General features: G+C 34.2%; 2 non-coding genes across 2 annotated transcripts; both read left to right on the forward strand.

Moving 5' to 3' along the window:
* Positions 1–19,022: 19,022 nt before the first annotated feature.
* On the forward strand, positions 19,023–19,111 carry LOC120092273. Its single transcript, XR_005485983.1, has one exon. It is a non-coding gene; the product is annotated as a small nucleolar RNA R16 (small nucleolar RNA).
* A 78-nt stretch (positions 19,112–19,189) lies between these two features.
* Positions 19,190–19,272, forward strand: LOC120092272. Its single transcript, XR_005485982.1, has one exon. It is a non-coding gene; the product is annotated as a small nucleolar RNA R16 (small nucleolar RNA).
* The last annotated feature ends 3,644 nt before the right edge of the window (positions 19,273–22,916 follow it).

Here is a 22,916-nt window from a genome sequence, read left to right on the forward strand (position 1 = left end):
AGTGTTCTTTTCATGTTTCTCTTAACTTTTAGTTTTGATGTTTAAAACTTATTTTTAAGAATCGTTTTTCAGACCTATTTATTATCCTTTATGATTTATGGGTACCTTACTATTGTTTTAATATTTGAAATATTGAACTTACCTTATTTAATTAGCATTTATTTCATCATTGAGTGTCGTTTTGAGTTCCATGCATGCATGTATTTAGTAACGGCCTAACTTAAGTCCTAGGGAGTCGGGTCATTACAAATAAACTAAGATCCATGGTTATAGTTGTAACTTAAGCATGTATGTGGAGACATACAAGTGAATCATGCTAAGGGAAATCTAAATAGACATCCTTTGAGCGGCAGAAGTGGATCGTTCCAAATCCCATTGAGAAGGAACACACAATTACAGTCCACATAGAAACGAACAGATTATGCATAATCATAAATTACAACATGCTACTTGTAAAGGAAGATACAAGGGATAGAGTATGCAAACCTTTGAAGAACTCTTCTTCAAGTATCTCTCAATCGTTCAGCAAATCGTTCAATCAACACGAACTCGAAAACAATGAACATAACACGATCTCAATGAACATCTGAATGCACCTCGATCCCAATCGAGTCCAACTCGATCCTTGAACAGAATTAGAACACCACCACAATGGTTACCTTGGTATTCTCGGTTTGAGAATCCAGGAGATGTGGGCTCTGTATGATCTTGGATTGAGGAAAGCATGAAGTATATGATCGAGTAGACGATCGAGTAAGTGGGAGATGAATAATGTCTATCGTATAGATGATGTACTCAATCGTTTAGTAGATGAAGCCTATCGTATAGATTTTACTATTCGATCGTTTAGCATCAAGTAAACGAGTAACTATTGTATAGTCAGCTCAATTATGTATGCTCTCTATGCTATCGCTTAGCAAAATCTTTTCACTTGATAGCCTTTTTATGAGATTATTCTGAGGGAATCATCAACTTAATTTTGGAAAACCATTTTCTTTTTTTATCTCACAGTTATAAAAAAACTTCCAATAACCTCCCACTCAATTCATTATTAGAGAAAAAGAATTAATTATCATATAACTAATATGTTATAAATAAATATAATAACCAACTTATCATATTATATTTATAACCTACAGTTTTAATACTTCATCGTATGAAACATATAAACCATAGTTCTTTTTCTATTTTATGGTATTTAATATAAATCATATTTATATTAATTCCTCTAATGATAATGTATCAAATACATCAAATCAATTATATCACATATAATTTAATTTCCTCTTGTTAATTTGAATACTTCAAATTAATCTAAAATCTGATTCTCAACAGTGCGATGACCCTTCACAAATCGCTCGTAAGTACAACTGGGCCAATTCACCATTTTGGCCCGTGTAGTTACATCTAACTCCTTAAGTACCACTGATTCCTCTAATGAACAATAAGTCATAGTCCTACTATGATTAAGTCCTCTCGGGCCAGGAGAGGGCGTGGCGAGGGGTGGACAAAAAAACTGCTCAAACCGAATCGAATTGCAAAATCGAACCGAACCGATTTATAAGTAAAACTGAATTTTTCAGTTCGATGCAGTTCATTGGGTTGGTGAAACTGAATTAAACGGTTTGGTTCGGTTCAAAGCTTGAAAACCAATTTCTAAACCAAACCGAACCGTTTATATATAAATATATATATAATATTAAATTATATTTAATAATAAATAAATAACCTAATTTAAACTCACTTTACCTTCTTCACTTCAGCACTGTCGAGCGCCGCCCTCCACCTTCAGCATTTCGCATTTCCATTTCGCAACTAGGGTTTCTGCCGCGCCGTCGTTCTTCTTCCAGTTCTGGTTCTTCTTCCTCTGGGCGTCTGGGCGTTCTTTCTCTTCGTCAGCATTGTTTGGGCGTTCTTCCTCTTCGTCGACGACTCGACCACGACCAGACCACTTGGGCGTCTGGTTCTTCTTCGTCTGGGCGTCTGGTTCCTTCTTCGTCGACATTCGAAGGCAAAAAAAAAAAAGGTTAAATCGATTTTTGAAACTGAACCGAATTGAATCGGTTCGGTTCGGTGCGATTCGGTTTCATGTATATACAAAATTAGTTCAGTTCGGTTTGACGACCGAATCGAACTAATTCCACCCCTAATGTTCACGACCCAGAATCAGCCCTTAAGTGAGCAATTTATCTACTTACTCCTGCTTCGGGGAAGGAGTGAATTTCGTCTTGTGTAGCTGAGTTCCCAGCTCCTCAATTAGACAAATCCCCAAAATAGTAGACTTATTGAGTGGACAATCTGGCCACTCTCACCCATACAAATCAAAGGACCATCCTCATGAGCAGGAGTTCCCAACTCACTCAGGATTAAGGTCATGTCACCTATGGTCATTTTAGTGAAATATAAGTCTCAATTATCAATAGCGTTATATAAAGAGACTAATCATCTCGTGGTCCGGTCTTATACAAACTCTTTGTATAGGATACCTCCGCTCGCATGTCTCCACATGAATGGTTAGGATCATACCATTTGTAGCACTTTACAATACTTGTAAACATCTACAAAGCGGGTCGTATTCGTAGTGTCAACAGGATAAGGTATACCTCCTTTATCCATCTACTACAGACCATTTAGGTTATTACTTAAGGCATGATCCACTTGTATGTCTTACATACATGCTTAAGTTATATGAAATAACCACGAATCTTAGTTTATTGGATTTGAGTAAATGCTTATAAAATAACATTTATTTTATTAATAACAATATGTGTACAAATGTTTACAAACTACGAGACCACCGGGAGAAATAATCTAAATAACATTTATTTAGGTTATACTCGAAGTGTTTTAATTCTTTTACTTAACAAATTTTCTGTCTCGATCTTAAATTCTTTGAACTTTTCAAGAGTTTCAGATTTATGACTTATTAAGTAAATATAGCCATATCTTGAGTAATCATCAATGAAACTGACAAAATACTAATAGCCTCCTCGTGCTTTTATACTCATCGGACCACATAGGTCTGAATGTATAAGTTTAAGAGGCTCTTTGGCACGAAGACCTTTTCCAGAAAAAGGTCTTTTGTTATTTTTTCCTCAAGACATGATTCATATGGAGGTAAAGAATTATCTTCTAACTGACTTAGATGACCATTTTTTACCAATCTCTCAATCTTGTTGAGATTACTGTGACTAAGTCTGAGGTGCCAAAGATAGGCGTTAAGAGAAATTTTTCGTTTTTTTATTTTGAGTCTCAGCCGTTTTAAACATCTCTATATTTAGAATGACCTTTGTTTCAGTTGGTTTTAATATGTATAAGTTATTTTCAAGTATTGCAGAACAAATATGAACACCTTTTGAAATAACAAACACTTCATTAGATTCAAAATATATTCTGTACATATTTTCTAGTAGTCAGGAAATGGAGATTAAGTTTCTTTTCATCTTAGGTACGTATTATACATTCTTAAGTAAGATGAAATATTCCCCAAAAAAATAGCTTGACATCTCCCACTACATGACCTGAAATGACTTCACCCATTCCCACCTTAAAAGTCATTTCTTGTTTGGAAAGTTGTCTCCAAGAACTAGTTCCCTGTAGAAAAATGGAAACATGATTAGCGGCACCTTAATCTAATATCCAGGTTAAGTGAGTATTCTCCACTAGACACGTTTCAACTACTAGTAAATCTAATTTATCTTGTTTCGCCTTTTCCACTTTCTTTTCTGCCAAATACTTTGGGCAATTATGCTTCCAATGCTCATCCTCTCCGCAATGTAAACACTTTTCTTTGGGAGTCTTGTTTTTGTTTTTGTTTTTCTTATCAGTGGTTTTCTTATTTCCTTTACCCCTATTCTTCATTTTTACATATTTATCTTTTGAAGAAGATGGAACAGACTTCTTGTTATCAGTGGGTCTTGTTCCAAACGTCAACCCCTTAAAAAACTTCTTAGATCGAGAAATAACATTTAGTTCTTTTTCTTTAAGTTTCATCATCGACTGATATGTCTGTAACTCGTTCAACAACGTAGTTAAATAATAAGTAATTTTGTTCATAACAGCATTGATTTTGAAAGACAGATAACTATCCGAGAGAGATTTCAATATCATACTGACTTGACTTATCTCATCTATCATCGCCCCATGAGCCTCAGCAATATTAAAATGGACCATCATATCGACAACATGTTCTCTAACGTTGGACCCATATTTCATGCGAGTACTGTAAACATACTTAATGGCTTCATGTCGAATAGAGGATCGCGGTTGCCCGAACATCTTCTGGAGTGAAGCCATTATCTCATGGGCAGTGGGCATTACCTCATGTTTCTTATTAAGTACATCATATATACTTGCTAAGATATAGGCCCAAGCTTTTTCTTTAGTCCTAACCCACCGATCATAGATGTCCCAAACATTTCGATTCACTGTTGTATTGGGAACTGGAGGACATTCCTCCGTTAACACAAACCTCAAATCATCCACAACTAATATCGTATTGATGTTGGATTCTAGTTTGAATATCCTTCACCGTTAAATTTATCAAAAGCTAGCAGTTGTATAATTGAATTCAAATTTCTGAAAAAGTTAAACAAATTCTATTAAATTCTATGCATCTAAATCCAAATTTAGTAAAATAATAAAGTACTCATAAATCTTTATTTATTTGCAATGATATCTTAGTGATTTAGAACAGTTGCTACCGTGGGGAGTGAAAAATTCCGTCACTGAAGCAAGACAATTCTTGACCAAATACTATATCAGAATAACTCTTTATTCCTATAATTATTTTGGTTACCATTTTCAGTCAAGATCTTTACTAACAATTAGTAATTTTTGTAAATGTAACCTGCAATTTTCAGATTTTATAGAATGGTATGAACATGCCTCTGAGATGGAAGATAATATCCAAGGCGGAACTATAAGACCCTATTCATTATTGAAGCTTGGGTTATTCTGAATCCTATGTTACAACCCTCCATGGTTAACGACTAGCTAGTGCTGCCTAAAAACGATAGCAGACGCAACATAGGAATCTCATGATTCAAACTAATGGAGGAGACCGTGGGACAATGTTGACACATTTCCTTCAAGTGGGTTGTATCTGTAGTGTCAACACGATAAGACACCCAATATTATCCATTTACTATGGACCATTTAAGTTATTACTTGAATATATTCCATCTGTATGTTTACCATATACTGTTCAGGTTACATAAAATAACCTTGGATCTTAATTTATTAGATTAACTTAATGAAATCTCAATGTCAAATAAAATAACTCTTTATTTTATGAAATAAATAATTCATATTTACAATTTACAAACTATGGGAACCACGAGGATATTGATCCCTGCACATGTCCTACAAGACATAAGAGCGTAACTATGGGCCCATTGTTGTTTGCCCTATAGTTAATGAATGTTGATTAATTTAATTAAATAGCCTAATTAATTGATCTCAAATCACTGGAGCTTATAATCTGTAGGTTCATTAGTCCCCTGCTAGCTCACAACGGATGAACAAGGACCAAATATATTGAAAGAATAATGTGAAATGTTCAAACTAATTTAGGAAAATATATGTTAATTGAATATGATGCAATTAATATAATGTATAGAGATACATTATAATATAAAGTTAATTTTGAACGAGATTCAAAACTAAACTATATATTATAGGAGAATCAATATATTTGAATATGATTCAAATATTAAATTAATATGAAAAAGATTCATATTAAAACTATAAATATTAAATTAATATGAACGAAATTCATATTAAAAATATAGGTTATAAATTAATGTAAATGAGATTTATATTAAAACTATAGGTTAAGATAGAAATATGCATTTGAATATGATTGAGATGTTAATTAAATATAATATATTCAATTATTTAATTTAAGGGTTATTTTCAAATAAAGGAAAAAGGAATCAACTTATTTACAAATATAGCAAAATGTCAATATCAACGCGATAGACCACAATAGAAATCTATCAGTGTCTAATAGATTTCTATTGCGGTCTATCGCACTATATCACGATCTATTACTGATAGACAATGATATTTTACTATACTTGAAAATATTTTCAGAAGTTTTACCATTTAAAATAATTTCCCTTAATTTAATTTAATTGATATATATTATTCATTAAAATAAAACTTCTCTTTTATATGGGTAATAGGAGAATGGGAAGAGGAAGGTGCTCTATCCCTTCATGTATAACTCATAGAATGGTTATGTGGGGAAGATCTCTACAATTTTTTAATTCTCTCTCAATCAATTTTACAAAAGAAAGGTTCTCTATAAAATTTTGAATCTTCCCTCACAATTCCCTAACTCTTTTCAAAAGGGCATTCCCACCAATGGATTCTTGCCGAAGTCATAGCAAAGAAGTCCTTTTGAAGGCATTCCTAGTGAAGGAAGAGATCTACAATGGTGAACGAGAAGGATTGGAGAAGCGACGAACAATCTTCCAAAGGTAACTCCTCTAAATTCCATTTTATGCTAACCTATTATTCTACAGCATATAATGTTGTTTGTTGTCATATTTGTGTTTTTTTCATCTACCCAAGATGACACAAAAGCTTTCACATGCTTTCGCTCCAAGATTCGATCTCTTCATAAAAAAAATAATAATAATAATAAAAAATCTATGTATCACTTTGACTCTCAAAACCAAACTAAAAGCTTTTAAAAGGCGTCTAAGTGATAATATGGCGATCAAAAGTCAAAATAACATAAAAAGTTACCAAGTGTCACTTTGACTCTCAATACCAACCAGGAAGTTTTACCAAAATGTCACTATACGAACTTGTAAATAGACCTAATCATGGAAAAAAGGACTTATCGGCTTTAACAACATTTAGATACCTCTTGTATCCAAACATTAATTACATTACTATTGTTAAACTTTAATCTCAAAATAAAATCAGAGAGTGTGTGTTTGTTATAAGCCTAATAAAAACATAGATGTGTGTATTTGAATAAACTATAAATATTAAAAGTCTGAGTTTGCTAGCTCTTGCTTCGCCCCACGATAGAAAGGAGAAAAAAAATCAAGAGAAGATACTGTTGTTACCAAAAGAAGCAGCATAGATTAGGGTTGGCAAAAATACCCGCGGGGTCGAGTCCTCACGGATCCTCGCCTCGATCAGGGATAGAGGTCAAATTGGGGATTCTAATCGAGTTCTAGTCGAGGATGGGGAGGGTTATCCCCACCCCGTTCCCGTCCTCAACCTCGTCCCCGATTAATTTTTTTATTTATTTATATATATTAATTACAAATATATATATATATATTATATTATATATATATATATTATATATTTATAAAAATTGGGATGGGTCTGCGTGGGGACCCATTTCCTCGACGGGGAATCCCATCCTCGTTTCCTCGCCTTTAATTGGCGGGGACGAGGGCGAGGATGGGAGCCCTCCTCCCTCCTGGCTCCATTGCCAACTCTAGTGTGGGTTTCCAAAATTGTATCGTGTATTGAAATTCAACCAATGGGCAAAGAAAAAAAATATGAAATAGTTTAAGTCCTTGTAACCTAATTTCTCCCGAGCAAAAATTACTTTAATCCTATCTTTCCACGCAGTAACATATTATAAATTACCCTTTTATTGTAAAATACATGATTGAAGCACAAAATGCAAACAATATCCCAAATACAAGTATGAACATATAGATCTAAGCAGAAGAGTAAAAGAAAAAAAAGGTTGAAGTGTTACACCTCATCCCAGGCTATCCTTTTTACCCGAGAAGAGATGTGAAGACAGTAGATGACAACCCTTTTATAATACCTACTATCCAACTAGTACCTGTAAACTGTTTCATCGCACCCATTTAACCTGATAGACAGTCTATAAGCATAATAACATATCCATGCATTCCCAGTTATAGCTTTGTAGACATCCGTAACTTACTAACAACAAATAAATCAATTGTAACTTATATACATACTTTAAACAAAGTTCACACACAACTACTTCCCCATATATCCAAACTTAGGGGTCTACTCTTCCCACTATATGTACAAGAGTTCTAATGCCTACAAAGACATAACATCAATATAAGCAATTTCTGGTCTATCAGGGATCTACAGATTTGCAACAGACTAACAGTTGTAAGCTAGGCTCTGAAAAATTGACCGCTACCTAGAAAAATAAAAAATTTGAAAAGAGTGAGCTAAAAGTTGCCCAATGAGTGACTAACTTTTAAAACTTGTTTACATGAATAAGAGCATACTGAATAAATCATAAACTACTAATTCATAAATATGCTTCCTTGTTTAAGTGTTAAGAAAGTAGACTCAGCTTAAATACAAATACTAACACTTTAAACATTTTGTTATATTGAAACCCTGAATATATCACATAACACATTCATACTTTATTTGTACTCTTTTGCCTTAGTTGAGGAAGAACACCATTTTGGTTATTCGCTCAACGTCGATAAGAAGATAACTTTAGCTAATGTAGAGAAGTTTGAATACAATTAATGTCGATAGTATATAACCTTAGCTGTTGTAGAGTAATCTCAATACAAATAGCGTCAATAATAATCATACGTGCACGTAGATATGCCCCCAAGGCTAATTTAAACATAAACATAATGTGTGCCTTGGATACCTTCATCTCTTTCAGTATCATGGGATTCAGATACCTTCATCTTCTTGGTATCGGGTTTCTTCATCGGAGTACTAAAAACATGCTCATATAAACATATATGGCATTTAAATACTTAAGCATTCCTAAGAAAACTTAGCATTGAAATGGCATGAAAATTAATAACATATTAGAATGCTTCATTAAATAAGACACGCCTTACACAATGCATAAAAACATGGTTTAATAAATTCCCTTTTAGAAATTACTCGTGTTTATCATTGGCTTTAGAAACATTGGAGCACATGGCTTACATTGAGAGAAAACACGTGCTTTGTTAAACATGGAAAAGCCTTGCCTTTAAGGTAGACCATGCATCCAACATACACTTACTTTAGGTAAATCATGCGGTGAAATAACTTATGGATAATATATTTAAGTTACTTTAGGTAAATCATGCGGTGAAACAACTTATGGATAATATATTTAAGACTCAAGCATTCAACATGAGTTATATTTGAAAATATTAAAGCAAAACACTCTTTGAACATATGTGTTGAAACTATAATAAGGAAACATTTGTAAAACTTTGTCACTCACTATCACCTGCTAGCTTTTAAGGGATTGTAGGCCCTTCTTATCTCCGATTGGTCTATCACATAAATAAATAACTCTTGGTTAATGACATTAGCTCCCTTTTGAGCTTACTTACTTGATCTAACCTAACACTTTATGTTGGGTTTTATGTCCTAAAAACTCATAGTTTGTAAAATGATAAACATTTTCTATTATCAATATACTTGTTATTGATCTCATAAGTTGTATGAAAGTCTAAATCCAATAAACTAAGACTCATGACTATTGTATGAGTACTTGAACATTATGTGGAGACATAAGAGTGGATCGGGTTCGAGTAAATAATCAAAATGATCTATGGTACATGAATGAGGTTGGGTACCTTATTCTGGTAACACCATTGGATACGACCTACTCTGTAGTTGTTACAAAGAGTTGTAAAGTGCTACATACGATGTGATCCTAATTCGTACATGTTATGACATGAGGAGTAGGGTCATCTTATGTAATGAGTTTGCATAAGATCAGGACCAAGAAATAAGTCACTCTTACTTTATAACGCTGTTTATTGTTTAAGACTGACTATTTCACCTAGATGACCTAGGTAACTCGATCTTAATTCTGAGCTAACTATGAACTCCTGTTTATTCGGGATTGCCCTTAGATTTTCATAGTTGAGGGTTGGCTCAACAGCGCCAGCTCAATAAGACTCTCATTTCAAGGGTAAGACCGGATAGATAGCTGAGGACATAGGGTGCAAGAATGAGTTCATACCTACCCGATTTAGGGATAGGAGAAAGGTTGTTCTCTCAAGTACTTAATTCAGGTCTTGAACAAGGGGCCCATCCTCTCACTGGGCTAAGAGAGTTTGGTTTGGTGATTGGATCACAAACCAGTTTTTCATTAGAGGATCAGTAGGGACTTGAGGAATAAGATGTAATCTCGGGGGTAAAACAAATATTTGACCTAACCGTTATTACGAACAACCTCTGAAGGGTCGACTTGCTGATTATGGTTAAATCACGTGGACATAATATATCTAAAGTGAGGGGAGTGCAACTATGGGCTTTAGTGGAATGACCAATTAGTTAACAAATGGAGATTAATTTGGTCTATAGAGTTTACCCAATCAATCTCGGATTGTTAGAGCCCATGATCTGTAGGTCCGCGAGGTCCCCCTACTAGCTCGTAACAGACTAGCTCTAGAATAGCGTGATAAATTAGCTTGAAACGTTCAAATTAGAATTAAGGGAATTAGTAATTATATGAGATATAATTATATGTTTAATTTTAGAATTAAACGGAATAGGAGAATTTATATATTAAAATATGATTTAAATATATAAAGATGGATATGTGTTTAAATTAATTTAATATTTGATATTAAATTAATTAAATTTTATTTAATAATTAATTTATGAAATTAATTAAATTTTCATTTTTAAAACCAAAATAGATTTTTTAAATCAAATTTTTTATTTTGAGATAAAATTGAAGAAGGAAAAGAAAACAAAAACACAAAATGGAAAAATAGATTTTTCCATTATCCATTACCTAACTAGCTCACACATATTGTAATGTCTTGCCTTTGTCTTCTCCAAGCATGAGCTGCAACTCATGCAGCTCTTCTCTTTGCATGTTGATCTGCAATATAATGAAAAGATTGGAGTGAAAATCGTGCATGCAATCCATAGAGTTTTTTAGATAAAAACTTGTTTGAAGAAAGGTTCTTCAACAAGGTTGCTGCAGTGAGCATTTCTCCTTCTACCCTTGGTTCAAACTTGTTTTGAGTCCCACAACTCAATCTAGAGCACCAAGAGAATAGTGGGAAAGATCTTGAGGTGGTTTACAACAAGGTATGAAGTAGATGGCAGCTGGAGATGGAGCTTTGAAGAAGTTCTACAAGAGGTATGTCTTGAAACTCATTTTCCTGTAAAAGCATGCTTTATATTTTGCCAAAATTAGTGAATTTGAATGCTTAGATAATCCTTGTGTTTATGTTGTTGTTGATACAATCCTACACTTTAGGCCTCATTTTGAGTTCATCCTTAATATTAAATAAAACTCTACACTCATTTAGGGAATTTACTTAGCTTACCAACATTTAGATTTCAAAACTTGGTGCAATGCTAGTCTTTGGCGAGCTAAGCACACGACACAGACTCTGCCAAAAAACCTTGCACGTCTTGCCTATGCAAAGGCGTACACACTCTAGCGCTAGCTCAAAGCCCACCTTCAAGCTACTCGGTCAGGTACTTGCTTCTTCAACCGTTGTAGCTGCCTGCTTGTTTATCAACATCAAATTCTAGATTCAACTTCCAAAACTTATAACTCAAAATCCACTAATTAAAACACTAAATTTCCTTCATGAACTTTTTACATAATCTCTTAATTTCTTACCTTAAAGTTTGAGCTTCAAATTCCTCCTAGAGAGTTCCAAATCCACTGATCTTTACAGCTTGCTTGAGGTGAACTAGAAATCATAACACTCTTCAATTTCTCCAAGATTTCAGCATCAATCCATGAAAATTTCCTTACAGCAGCCTCAGATCACCTTCCTCACCGATTGAACTTTACTTTGGCTGTAGATTTCCTTCTTTGGCATAAGAGAAATGGCAAAACATACTTCATCTTCTCAAGCTCATATTTATACTTGCCCTTGCATGACTGCTTAAATAGTGACATGTAGGACATTAAGCTTTGTTTAAAGCTCCTAATATTGCTACTTAGTCCACTAACCAGACTTAGTAAGTTAACCCCCCCGCCCTCCCAATGCCTCAACGTGTAAGGGCCTTGCATCTTACCAACGCCAACCCTCTCTGCCATAGCTTCACTACGCACAACAATCCCTATAGCACCTAGCCTTAAGTGCTCGGTTGCATGCCCAACCACCTAAGTCCAACGATCACCCAAAGCATCCCCTTGGGCACTTAGGCACACATCTGATTGCGTACATTAGTGCTAAACAACCTCTAATAAGGCCAACACAAGCTTCTTGCCTTAAGTTCTTCCAAACATGGCTCTCCCCTTCCATTATTCTCCAAAATTTTACTGAGTGTTGAAAACCACCCGAATTCACTAGAGAGCTCCCTTTCTTATACTTAGAATATTTCCCACATTTAAACTCAATTCATTCATTTTCAAAGCTTTACTACCTAGATAAATTTTCCTTCTTTTAACTTAGCTACTGCCTTCAAAACTTAACTAATTAAACTAACTTGTTTAACATGTTTTTTAAATCAACAGATAACAAGGTAAACTTACAAACATAAATATTTAGGAATTCAAGTTGCAGGGTTTACATGAAGCACTTATCAATGGTCTTATGAGATCTTACTGGTGTCGCTTCTAAAAGACTACCGCATAAATAATATATATAAATCACTGAACGACTACTTATACTAACTGGTAGTGCGAGCGGTAAGTTTGGGGTCGAATCTCAACGAAGCACGAAAGATTAGTGCATCGAAGCTCGATTTTAGTTAAAGAGGTAAAATGGGGGGGGGGGGGTGTGGATTTCATCAGTCGAATTGTGAGAAAATAAAAGAAGAAAATGAAATTAAAGGAAACGACCTAGCTTAAGAGAACTGGAATTGACCAATGCAGTTTTTGTTCATCGAGTTATTTAAATGCAACTTTAGTTTTTTTACTATGCCTAGCCCAATTGATTGGAATCCTAATCAACGGTCCTAATTACCTAATTAATCAACCTGCATAGAAAATGAATCTGTACCATACATATCAACCTCCGTCCAGGGGCATTTTTGTTCTTTCATGTCCTTTTGAAGCTCGGTTGCTCAAATTAGCTCCTAATTCTCCAAATTAACTCCGAACAACCAGTAACGATTGATTCTACCTCTAAGATGCTCAAAACTTATAAAAATCGCTAAATAAACACATTAAATATAGTAACGACCTAGAATTAAAAAGAGAAAAATAAACATTTTGATGCTATCAAACACTCCTAACTTAATTCTTGATCATCCTCGAGCAAGGTAGTAGAATCACTACATTCACACAAAAAATCATGCTTGCTCGATCACAAAGGTCGTTACTCCAGTCTTAACAGTCTATAAGGATAAGATATGCAATAAAAAATGAAATCCAATTACAATCAGTTAATGAAGCATAAAAGTGATTTTAAACTATTCATGCATGAGTGAGTCAAAAGCTCTACTAATTAAGCTTGCAAAACCCCAAATGGTTTTATAGGGCCCTCAATTCGTTTTCCCCTATACTGGCTCGAAGGTATAAGAGCCAAGCTTCCTATACTCAACTTTGGAATGACACACTTAAGGAAACCAAACCTTTATTCTATTTTTTTCACTTTTTTTCCATTTTTTCCATATTTTATTATTATTATTTACTTTAACAAAAGAGGAAATCTTATCTAGACACGTCATCTTTGTTTTGGCTTGCCCACATGTGTTACGTGAAAGACATCCAACTACGAGCAATGTCTCATAACAAGGCGCCAAAGCTTACTCATTCCTCGGGGTACTTTAGCTCAGAGGGAAACTACGGGTGCTAAAGCTTACTCATTTCTCGAGGTATTTTAGCTTAGAGGGAAACTACGAGTGTTATAGCCGCCCCAGGTTAATCATAACCCCAAGAAAGATGAGTAATCCCCTTAAAAAATAACATACAAACTTGCTTTTACTTTACAACATGCTTCCCCTTTTACATTGCTTTTTATTTACTCTACACTTTGCTTTTACAATACAAAACAAAAGTTTGGAAAAAACTTAGGCATGCATTACTAGGTTAAGCTTTCTGTCACTTAACACATATCACCTAGTCCTTTTGGGGGTGACACCAAAAATATAAGCTCAATAATACAACTCTAAGCATGCAAGACCTAACTTCGTTGGACACGGGACTTAATGATGCATGAGAGATAAGAAATTTTTTAAAACGGGCTAAAAATCATGATTATGATCTATAAACATAGTTTCATGCAAACCCAATCACAAAAATGGTGCATCATCAACTATTCATCATAACAAACCAAACAAGAGAGCAAACAAACAATTTAAACACACAAACATCGTCCGAGCACAATGCTTAAAGACCCCAACGTTACAACATACCTCACCCCAACTTAAAATAATAAATTGTCCCCAATGTATCTCTAATCTAAGCCTAAAAAAATAAAAGAGTCAAGGGAATAGAAAACCTCCCAGATGACATTTCCGCACACAGGATAATGGTAAGAGGGCTGCCTTAAATTGATCTTCTTCTTCTTTAGGGCAAAGGGAAAGAACCTACAAAAAAAAAAAAAAGAAAAAAAAAAAAAGAAAAAAGAAGTTAAACTAGAAAGCAGTAAAATTTTCACCTCCCTCTAGAAAGGGCAAATTTTTAATGTCGATTGCTCGATGTGACCTGTCCCCTGTCAAAGGTACAAAAATATTCTCGTATTTCTCTAATCCCTTCTTGGATGAGTCAATATAGCTTGGTAAGGCTATAAGGCTCCTCATCTTCTGAGATAGGTCGAATTTTTTATTTTTTAGTATATGAAAAAAAAAAAGGGTAAAAAGAAAGAATCAAAAGTCTTAAGCGATCCTAAAAAGTCGACTCAACAGACTCATGAGGACTAGGGGAACAAAACTCGAATATATACGAAATACCAGGAGTTATAATAGGGCGAGGTCTTTTGACCTCTAACTATATCACTTGGATCTCATCAGATTTAGGCTCGGAATCCTCCTTAACCTCACAAACTGGCAAACATGGAGTGACATCCTCATCATCACTAGAGTAGTAGCACTCCACAAGAAACTCTGCCTTTGAGGCATAGACGATGGGATGCTCTGGCACGTTCTCCAATCTCTGCATGACCTCTCTCAATAGGGCAACATGGGTAATCATGCTTTGCAGTTGAGCTTGAACATCCTACTGAAACTGAAGAGTGCTATTAGCAAGTTCATAAATTAAACACTCCAAAGTCATACCGGGACACGAATCTCTAGGAAGTAATTTCTACTCCTCCACCGAGCCTTTGGAAAGTTAAGGGAATGGTCTGGCAGTAACTCGTCTGACCTCTCAACTGAAGTTACAAGTTGAGCAACAAGGTCACTCAGACCTTACAAGTCAGTTCTATTCTTTGCCTCGGGGCAAAGACTCTCCTGTTGGAAGCACTCAATTTCCTACTACCTACAGAGGTTGTCCTGTTGAAACTCAAAAGCACTGTCAGCAAGCTCCATAACTAAAGCCTATAAGGACTTACCTGACCCTGAAGACTGAACATGAGTCGACTGGTGTGGTGCTATGAAATCTTGGTTGCCTAAGCTTTGCTGCCATTCTAAGTATCCATGGTCGAAAGACTCCTCCCATCTAGGATGATGAGACTCGTAGTCTAAATGACCATAATACCCCTTCTCGACGAATCCATATGGTGCAGGCATCCACTACAACCTCGGGCATGCTTACGTAGGATGCCTCTCAAATATGAAACTCTCGTACACCTCTACTTGTTGTGAACTCTTTTCCATCAAATGGCCAACTAAGGAAGTCAATTTGGCAATTTGGCGTCGAAGGCCACTTACCTCATCGTCAAAATCTGCAACTTGACTTTTGGACGTCTAAGATTGGTTTTGAAATCTTGTCATGCTTAACTGACACAAAAAGAAAACAAATCAAATTAAAAGAATAACTAAAAACTAACTAAGAATAACTAATTGGTTTCCTCGGCAACGTCGCCAATTTGGTCGGACGAGATCTTATTGGTGTCGTTCCCAAAAGACTATCGCACAAATCATATTTATAAATCACCGAACAAATTACTTATACTAATTAGTAGTACAAGCAGCAAGTATGAGGTCGAACCTCAGGGAAGCGCAAAAGATTAGTTCATCGAAGCTCGTTTTTAGTTAAAGAGGTAAAATGGGGGAGGGGGGAAGGGGTTTGGTGTGGATTTGATAAGTCGAATTGCGAGAAAATAAGAGATAGAAATACAATTAAACGAAACAATCTAGCTTAAGGGAATTGTATTTAAATGCAACTTTAGTTTATTGACTATGCCTAACCCAATTGATTGGAATCCCAATCAATGGTCCTAATTACCTAATTAATCAACATGCATAGAAAACGAATCCGCTCCATACAAATTAACAAATCGCATTAAGTTTTAGGGATAATGCTAGGATGAGTGTTCGACTTCCAACATCTAATCAAACATTCAATGTGGTTTATCTCTAGGTTGATAAGTGCAATACTATTCTTTTTAGGCAACAAATCACAAGCCCAACGAATTGCAAGTCTAACTAACCTACTGCTTCCTTTGAGATTAACCTATAATATGTCACATATTACAAGCCAGTCTTTAAGCATTCAAATTACACAACAAATTAATGGTTGTCAGTCAATGATAAGATCATGCAATTCATAAACAAAAAATTCAAATTGAAACTCATAGACAAGAATAAAATGATTACATTCAAACAAAACTCCCAAATACTACATTGTTCCAAAATCTCCTAAACTAGTAAATAGCTAGAACTTACCTTCCCACGGAGATGGATAAGACAAACATCGTTCCATCAATTACATGAGACGGAGAGAAAAGGGACAAAATACAAGTGGAGAGGTGAGTAGGGGAGAAAATCGAATTAGGAGCCGATTGGAGGTCGATGTCTCTGCCTTAAAACGAAGAGATATATTTATAGCAGTGTTGTAGCATTGTAACGCTGCTCTGCCTCACGCACACGTTCGTTATAATCCGGAGCGTTGCAATGTTGCCCTGTTTTTTCATGAGATAGATAGCTTTTGCCTTGTAACGTTGCACAATGCTCCGTCTAGGGGCATTTTTGTCCTTTCACATCATTTTGAAGCTCGGTTGCTCAAATTAACTCCTAATTACTTCAAATTGATCCCAAACAACCCGTAATGACTGATTCTACCTCCAAGATGCTCAATACTTGTAAAAATCACTAAATAAACACATAAATATAGTAATTACCTAGAATTAAGAAGAGAAAAATAACACATTTTTTTGTGCTATCAATTGAAGGAAAAATAACGACTGACGATGGCACGACAAAGGAGGGCTAGAGGCATCATGGTGCGACAAAGAAGGAGGGGAGGCGACGACGAATGAGAGTGGGAAGAAGGGAAGAAAGGAAGAAAAAGTAAGGGAGAAAAGGGGGTCGTGCGCAATTGTGGGTGTAGGAAAGGGGGTTTGGGGAAGAAAGTGTGGGGAAAAGAGGGTTTTAAAATTATTTAAGCTGACGCAACTTTATGTTGACACACCTTGAAAAATGTGGGATTATCCATACTATTTGCCGATGCAACTTTGCTTCGACATAAGTTTATAATTGCATCTGGATGGACAAAAATTATTGTAGTGCTAATTGATAGTCTAAATTTATTTGCTTATGAAAGTTTAGGAGTTCAATTGATAAAAATATAAGTCCCACACGATGTTCATCAAGCGGAACATAATAGGGGGCTATATATTAATATAACTAAAAAAGTTTAAAGTTTAAATTGATACAATTATCAATTCAAGATTTTAATTAACCCGACTTTAAAGTTTAGGAGTATGAATTGATGTGTGTTTAAATTATATATATATATATATAACTAAGAAGAAAGACAACAAAGCAATAGGTACTTGTATGGCGATATCATTTCTTAATGGAACAAGATAAATATAAGCTATTTAAAAATACTACACTGGTTAAATGAAAAAATATATATTTGGTTTCTAAATTTAGTTTGTATTTGATTCATAAATTTTAAAATATTATAATACTTTTATTTTTGAATTTTGAGTTTAACTTCCATTTGGTTTATAAATTTCAAAATGTTATATTTTTACTTAAAGATTAAATTTAGTTTTTCATTTGGTCCATAAACTTCAATATTTTATACTTTTAGCATTTTTTTTTATAAATACTCACCATTGTATTTGACGTAACCTTTCATTACTTAATATAAAATAATCACGACATTAATTTTTTAATTAATTTTAGTAATTCACTAATTCAATTTTCTAAAATTAATCAATAAAGAATAATACCAAACGATTATTTAATAAAAAATCATGAAAATCCGAAAGTCAAACTAAATGGAAAGAAAACTCTAAATTCAAAGGCAATATTATAACATTTTAAAATCTAAAGTCCGTATAAATTCAGGGTAAAACTATAAGATTTTAAGAATTAAAGATTAGATAGAATTTAGAACCAAAATATAGGAAAACCAAAATTATATATTTTTTCCCCTATTTTAATTAAAAAAACCATAGTTATTTGGAAAAGAAAGAAAGAAAGAAAAAAAGAAAAAAAGAAAAATACTAAATGAAAGGAAATTAGAAAAGCGCCGCTGTCCTGTACTCCAAATTCCAAACCCTAAAACCCCTGAATGCTATAAATACAAGCGTCCAGACTCTTCTGTTGCCGTTATAAAGAAATCCCATTTCGATTTCTTCGGTTCTTTATAAGCATACTCATCTGGTAGCCATCTTAAACCCTAATTTCGGGTATTCTCTTTTCAAATTTTGATCTACCTGCGTTCAATTTCTTCAAGTTTTCTTCGATTTCGACTGGGTAGTTTTTAATCGAGCGATCGTTTTCTGTTCCATGAGTGATTTTTGTTTACTAATTGTTGCAATTTTCTTTTTTGAATGATTTAAATGCATCTGTTTACCCTCTTCTTGACATAGTTATTAACAGATCAAGGGGATAAAACAGATGCAAATATCGAAAGGTTGGCTTACCAGCCCATTTCATGTTTGATCTTTGTCTTGGAGTCAAATGGACCTACCGAAATTTTCGATTTTCATTTATTTTCTTTCATTTTACTTGAATTCTGTGAATGTTTTCTTGTTTATGATGGCAAATGATGAATACTTTATTACCGCTTATTGATATACTGATGTTCTGTGCTGACTCAAAACTCCGCTTATTATCTGATGCCATTAAAGTTTTCGGTATTTCGTTGTTCTTTTAGTTTATTTGTTTTTGATTAATTGTTTATGTAGTTTAATACCAATGAATGGCAGGCAAATGATGTAGATAAATTCTTATCCTACACACTGAAGTAAATGTAGACTACAACTCCGCTTATTATCTGATGCCTTGCCATACTTTTAGAATCGAACTTCGACTGTTTGCAGATTAGGAACTAAATTAACTATTTTTCTCAACGAGTTTCTGCTATATCGCTTAGTAATTATACCATTTGATCCTTGTTTCAACAAAAGACAATGTTCTCACTCTAGTTTTTTTCTTAATTTGTGTTGAAACCAATCTTTGTTTCGATTTTATTCTGATGAATTGGATGACCAATGAAGAGAAATAGCAGACGGGCGGTCTGAAATGATGCCGTGTTGATTGTCTGCAACTCCCATTTTCATGGGTTCCTGAGGGTTCAGAAATTTTGAATATTTTTTATAGATTTTTTATGGATTTAGGTATGATTTGAATGACCTTTTTGGCTATGATGAAGTTTTGCCTAAATTATGTCTGGACATATGAGATTTGTCTATGATTAGCTGGTGCATACTTCTGAGCTAATGCTTTATTTTAACCATATATATATATATTTTACTTGGAATTATTTTAACAATTTTCATAATTTTGAGGTTTTTGAGTCCATGGATTGTTTGGGGTTCTAGACACGAATGATATTGGACAACAACTTCACGAGCAATGACGATACTCTGATGGTTCATTAATGTGAATAACTTCGTGTTGATAAAATAAAGTACACTAGCTTAAATGTTGAATTATTGGAGAACAAAAACGTTGGGTAAAACTTCAGAACAAAATAAGAAACTTAATGTCTCTGATTTGTTAAAGCCCCAACATTGATTTACAAATTTATGTATCAAAAGAACTTGGTTTAACTCAAGCTTCAAGGTCTTTAGAACATGGACCAAAGACAACAATTGCTAACAATTTCATCTCTCCACTTAAACCAAACCGTCTCTGGCATTTTCATCTGTCTATCAAAACCCAAAAATGAGATCTTTGAAGCTTGAGTGTTCTTCGAATTCACAAGGTAAAAATTCTAACGTGAAAGCAAAAACTGAATGGCATACACTTTTCAGAATGATTTGTGTATGAATAATTTGTGGGTTTAATTTTAGTGTGTTTCCATTGAAATCTTTAGTCATCGATTAATTCAATAATCTTTGGAAATCATCGGCGCGAGGAGGTTGACAGAGTGGAATGATGGCATTAATAATGTTGGGGCTTGTTTGTAGACCTTGCAAACCAGAACTTGTTTGAGAGGGCGAATCTGTCAAACTTGATCAACTATTAATGAGTAATCTTAATGTGGGAGGATTTGGTCAAGGAGATGTGGAAATAGTCCTTCAAGATCATTACTTGTCCAAGGTCTTTTGTTTTTTTGTATTTGTTATTTTGGCACAAATCTTTTTAGTTTTTAAAAAGAAACAGTTTAAGAAGGATCAATTGTCCGAAATTAATTTCTAAAAGGGAGAAAGTGGGAGGGATAACTTTCTAATTTAAAATTACACATTAGCTTTAAGATAATAAAATAAATACTTTAAATAGTTGGATGGATCCTTGAAGCCTATCTTCAAAAGTTTGGAACAGAAAGGTAATTTTTTTTATAAATAAATTGTCACTATAAAATAATTTTAAGAATACCAAAACAAATTTTAATTCAAGATTGGTTGAAAATAAATAAATAAAATAAAATATTTTGAAGTTAGACGGAATGAATACACGACTCATACTAACTAGTTATGTAAATTTCAAGATGAGATGTACTCATATTAATTAGTCATGTGAATTTCAGATATACTCATACTAATTACTACTTGAAGATACACATAAAAGATGTACATAATTGGTGCACATAGAATTTGAGGTCTACATAATTACAAGTAGAGAGTAATTATCACCAAACATAGCTTAGCATGTATAACTAAAATCTTTTTAACAATGCATAGCGTGGGCAAATTGTGTTAACACGTTTATATTCTTAATCTCAAAGATTAAGAACTAAAGCATGCTTATGTATGAATCTAGGATATTTAGATAATCTTTTCATAATACGGCACGATTAGTTGATTTCAAAAACAAATGAACTTAATAACTTAGGCTTTTCAAGCTATTAATTCATCTTAGTCATGATTACCTTTTCTTAATCCAATTAATTTAGACATTTAGGACTGATGGAGTGATTAGTCATGAAATTAAGATATGTAATTCTAGGCTTTTTTCGGTTGCATAGGCTAAGTCAATAATTAGCAAGAGTTTTTGTTTAAGGTCAATGAATAACCAATAAAGTTAAGAGGATTCCTTATACCTAGGCTAGATCGTTTTGTATCTAGTTTCTTATTTAAATTCTTGCATTTTACATTCATTGCATCAAATTTTCAACTTCTCCTCCCTCTCCCTACCAATCCGGACTACCCAACTCAAACCGTAAGTCACTTTAGCATATATATTAAATTCGGGTTGGGTCTCGGGTTATCTTGACCCGATCCGACTCGAATATATATATATTCTATCAAAATCTTCTTACTTCTAGAGCTTACTGCTTATATTAAGCAACACTACAACAAATGTCACTTTAGCATCATAGTATATTCTATCAAAATAGCTATAGAAAGGATGAGACAAAAAAGCCGAAAGTGAATTTTAGGTCTTCTGCCCTCCATAAGTACAAAATAACATTTGAAGCTTCTCTCCCTTTTCTTGGCCATCCATTCAAATCCCACTCTTCGTCCACCCCTCTCTCTCACATCAAAACCCTTTCCCTCTCTTGCTTCTCCATCCCCTTTTTTCATGTCAAAACCCTCTCTCTCTTTTGGTTTCAGACAATCAATGTAAGGTTTTTAGGCATCCTATCTAACCTATGGCCTTCCCGATCGTGCTGGTTCCATCAATGGTCAATACCGATTGTGCGGCTTTCTTTGTTCTCATGTCAGAGTGAGGGGCCTTATCCATCCGCCAATAGAGTCGGCTTTTAGTGAAGATTCGCGCATATACTACATGAGGGGCGGCAAAAGGCGGCTTTGCTCATGGTTTCTTGTCTTTCCAGAGCACCTTGCTCGTAGCTCCCTATTGATATAAAAAGGGATGAAGGAAGGATGAAAGAAAAAATCAAAAGCAAGTCTTGAGGGAGTAAAGAACCACCGTGTTAAGTGGTTCTGCACCAAGTGCGATCGATTGTCCTTTCTTCATAGATTTGTCTATCGTAACTCCACTCAATCAACAGTGTGAATTCCATACTCAAAGTGGAGTTACTGTATAAACCTGAATATCTATAAAAACGAAGGGGGAAATATCTTAAATTTGTGTGCATTTCTGCAACTCTATTCAGCTCTAAATCTTCTTTTTGTTATTTCCAAGTCTCCATCTAGATATATCCATGACCATAACTCCAGTGTTGAAGTAGTTAGTGAAATTGGAAGAATGGAGGTTTTGGAAGATGAGATAATTGTTGGAAGAACCACAACTCCTAGACAAATCCTAGATCAAGAGCTTGGTTCTTCGGTTCCCTTTTGTTTGTCACTTGAAAAACTCTAGTGTCAACTATTGCCCTAGTATTATTCAAGAAGTATGGATAGAAAACAAGATATGAAGTCTAAATGATGTAATTCAAAGAAACTATAGAAGTCACTTTGTTTTTTTTTTCTTATTTGCTTACTGTAATGTAACTTGAAGTGATTGTAGTGATTGAAGAGTCACATAGTGATATGTATATGTTTATACTTTTATTTTGATATAAATGCACTTATTACATT

Source organism: Benincasa hispida, chromosome 11 (assembly GCF_009727055.1).
Source record: "Benincasa hispida cultivar B227 chromosome 11, ASM972705v1, whole genome shotgun sequence".
In the NCBI taxonomy this organism is placed as follows: Eukaryota; Viridiplantae; Streptophyta; class Magnoliopsida; order Cucurbitales; family Cucurbitaceae; genus Benincasa; species Benincasa hispida.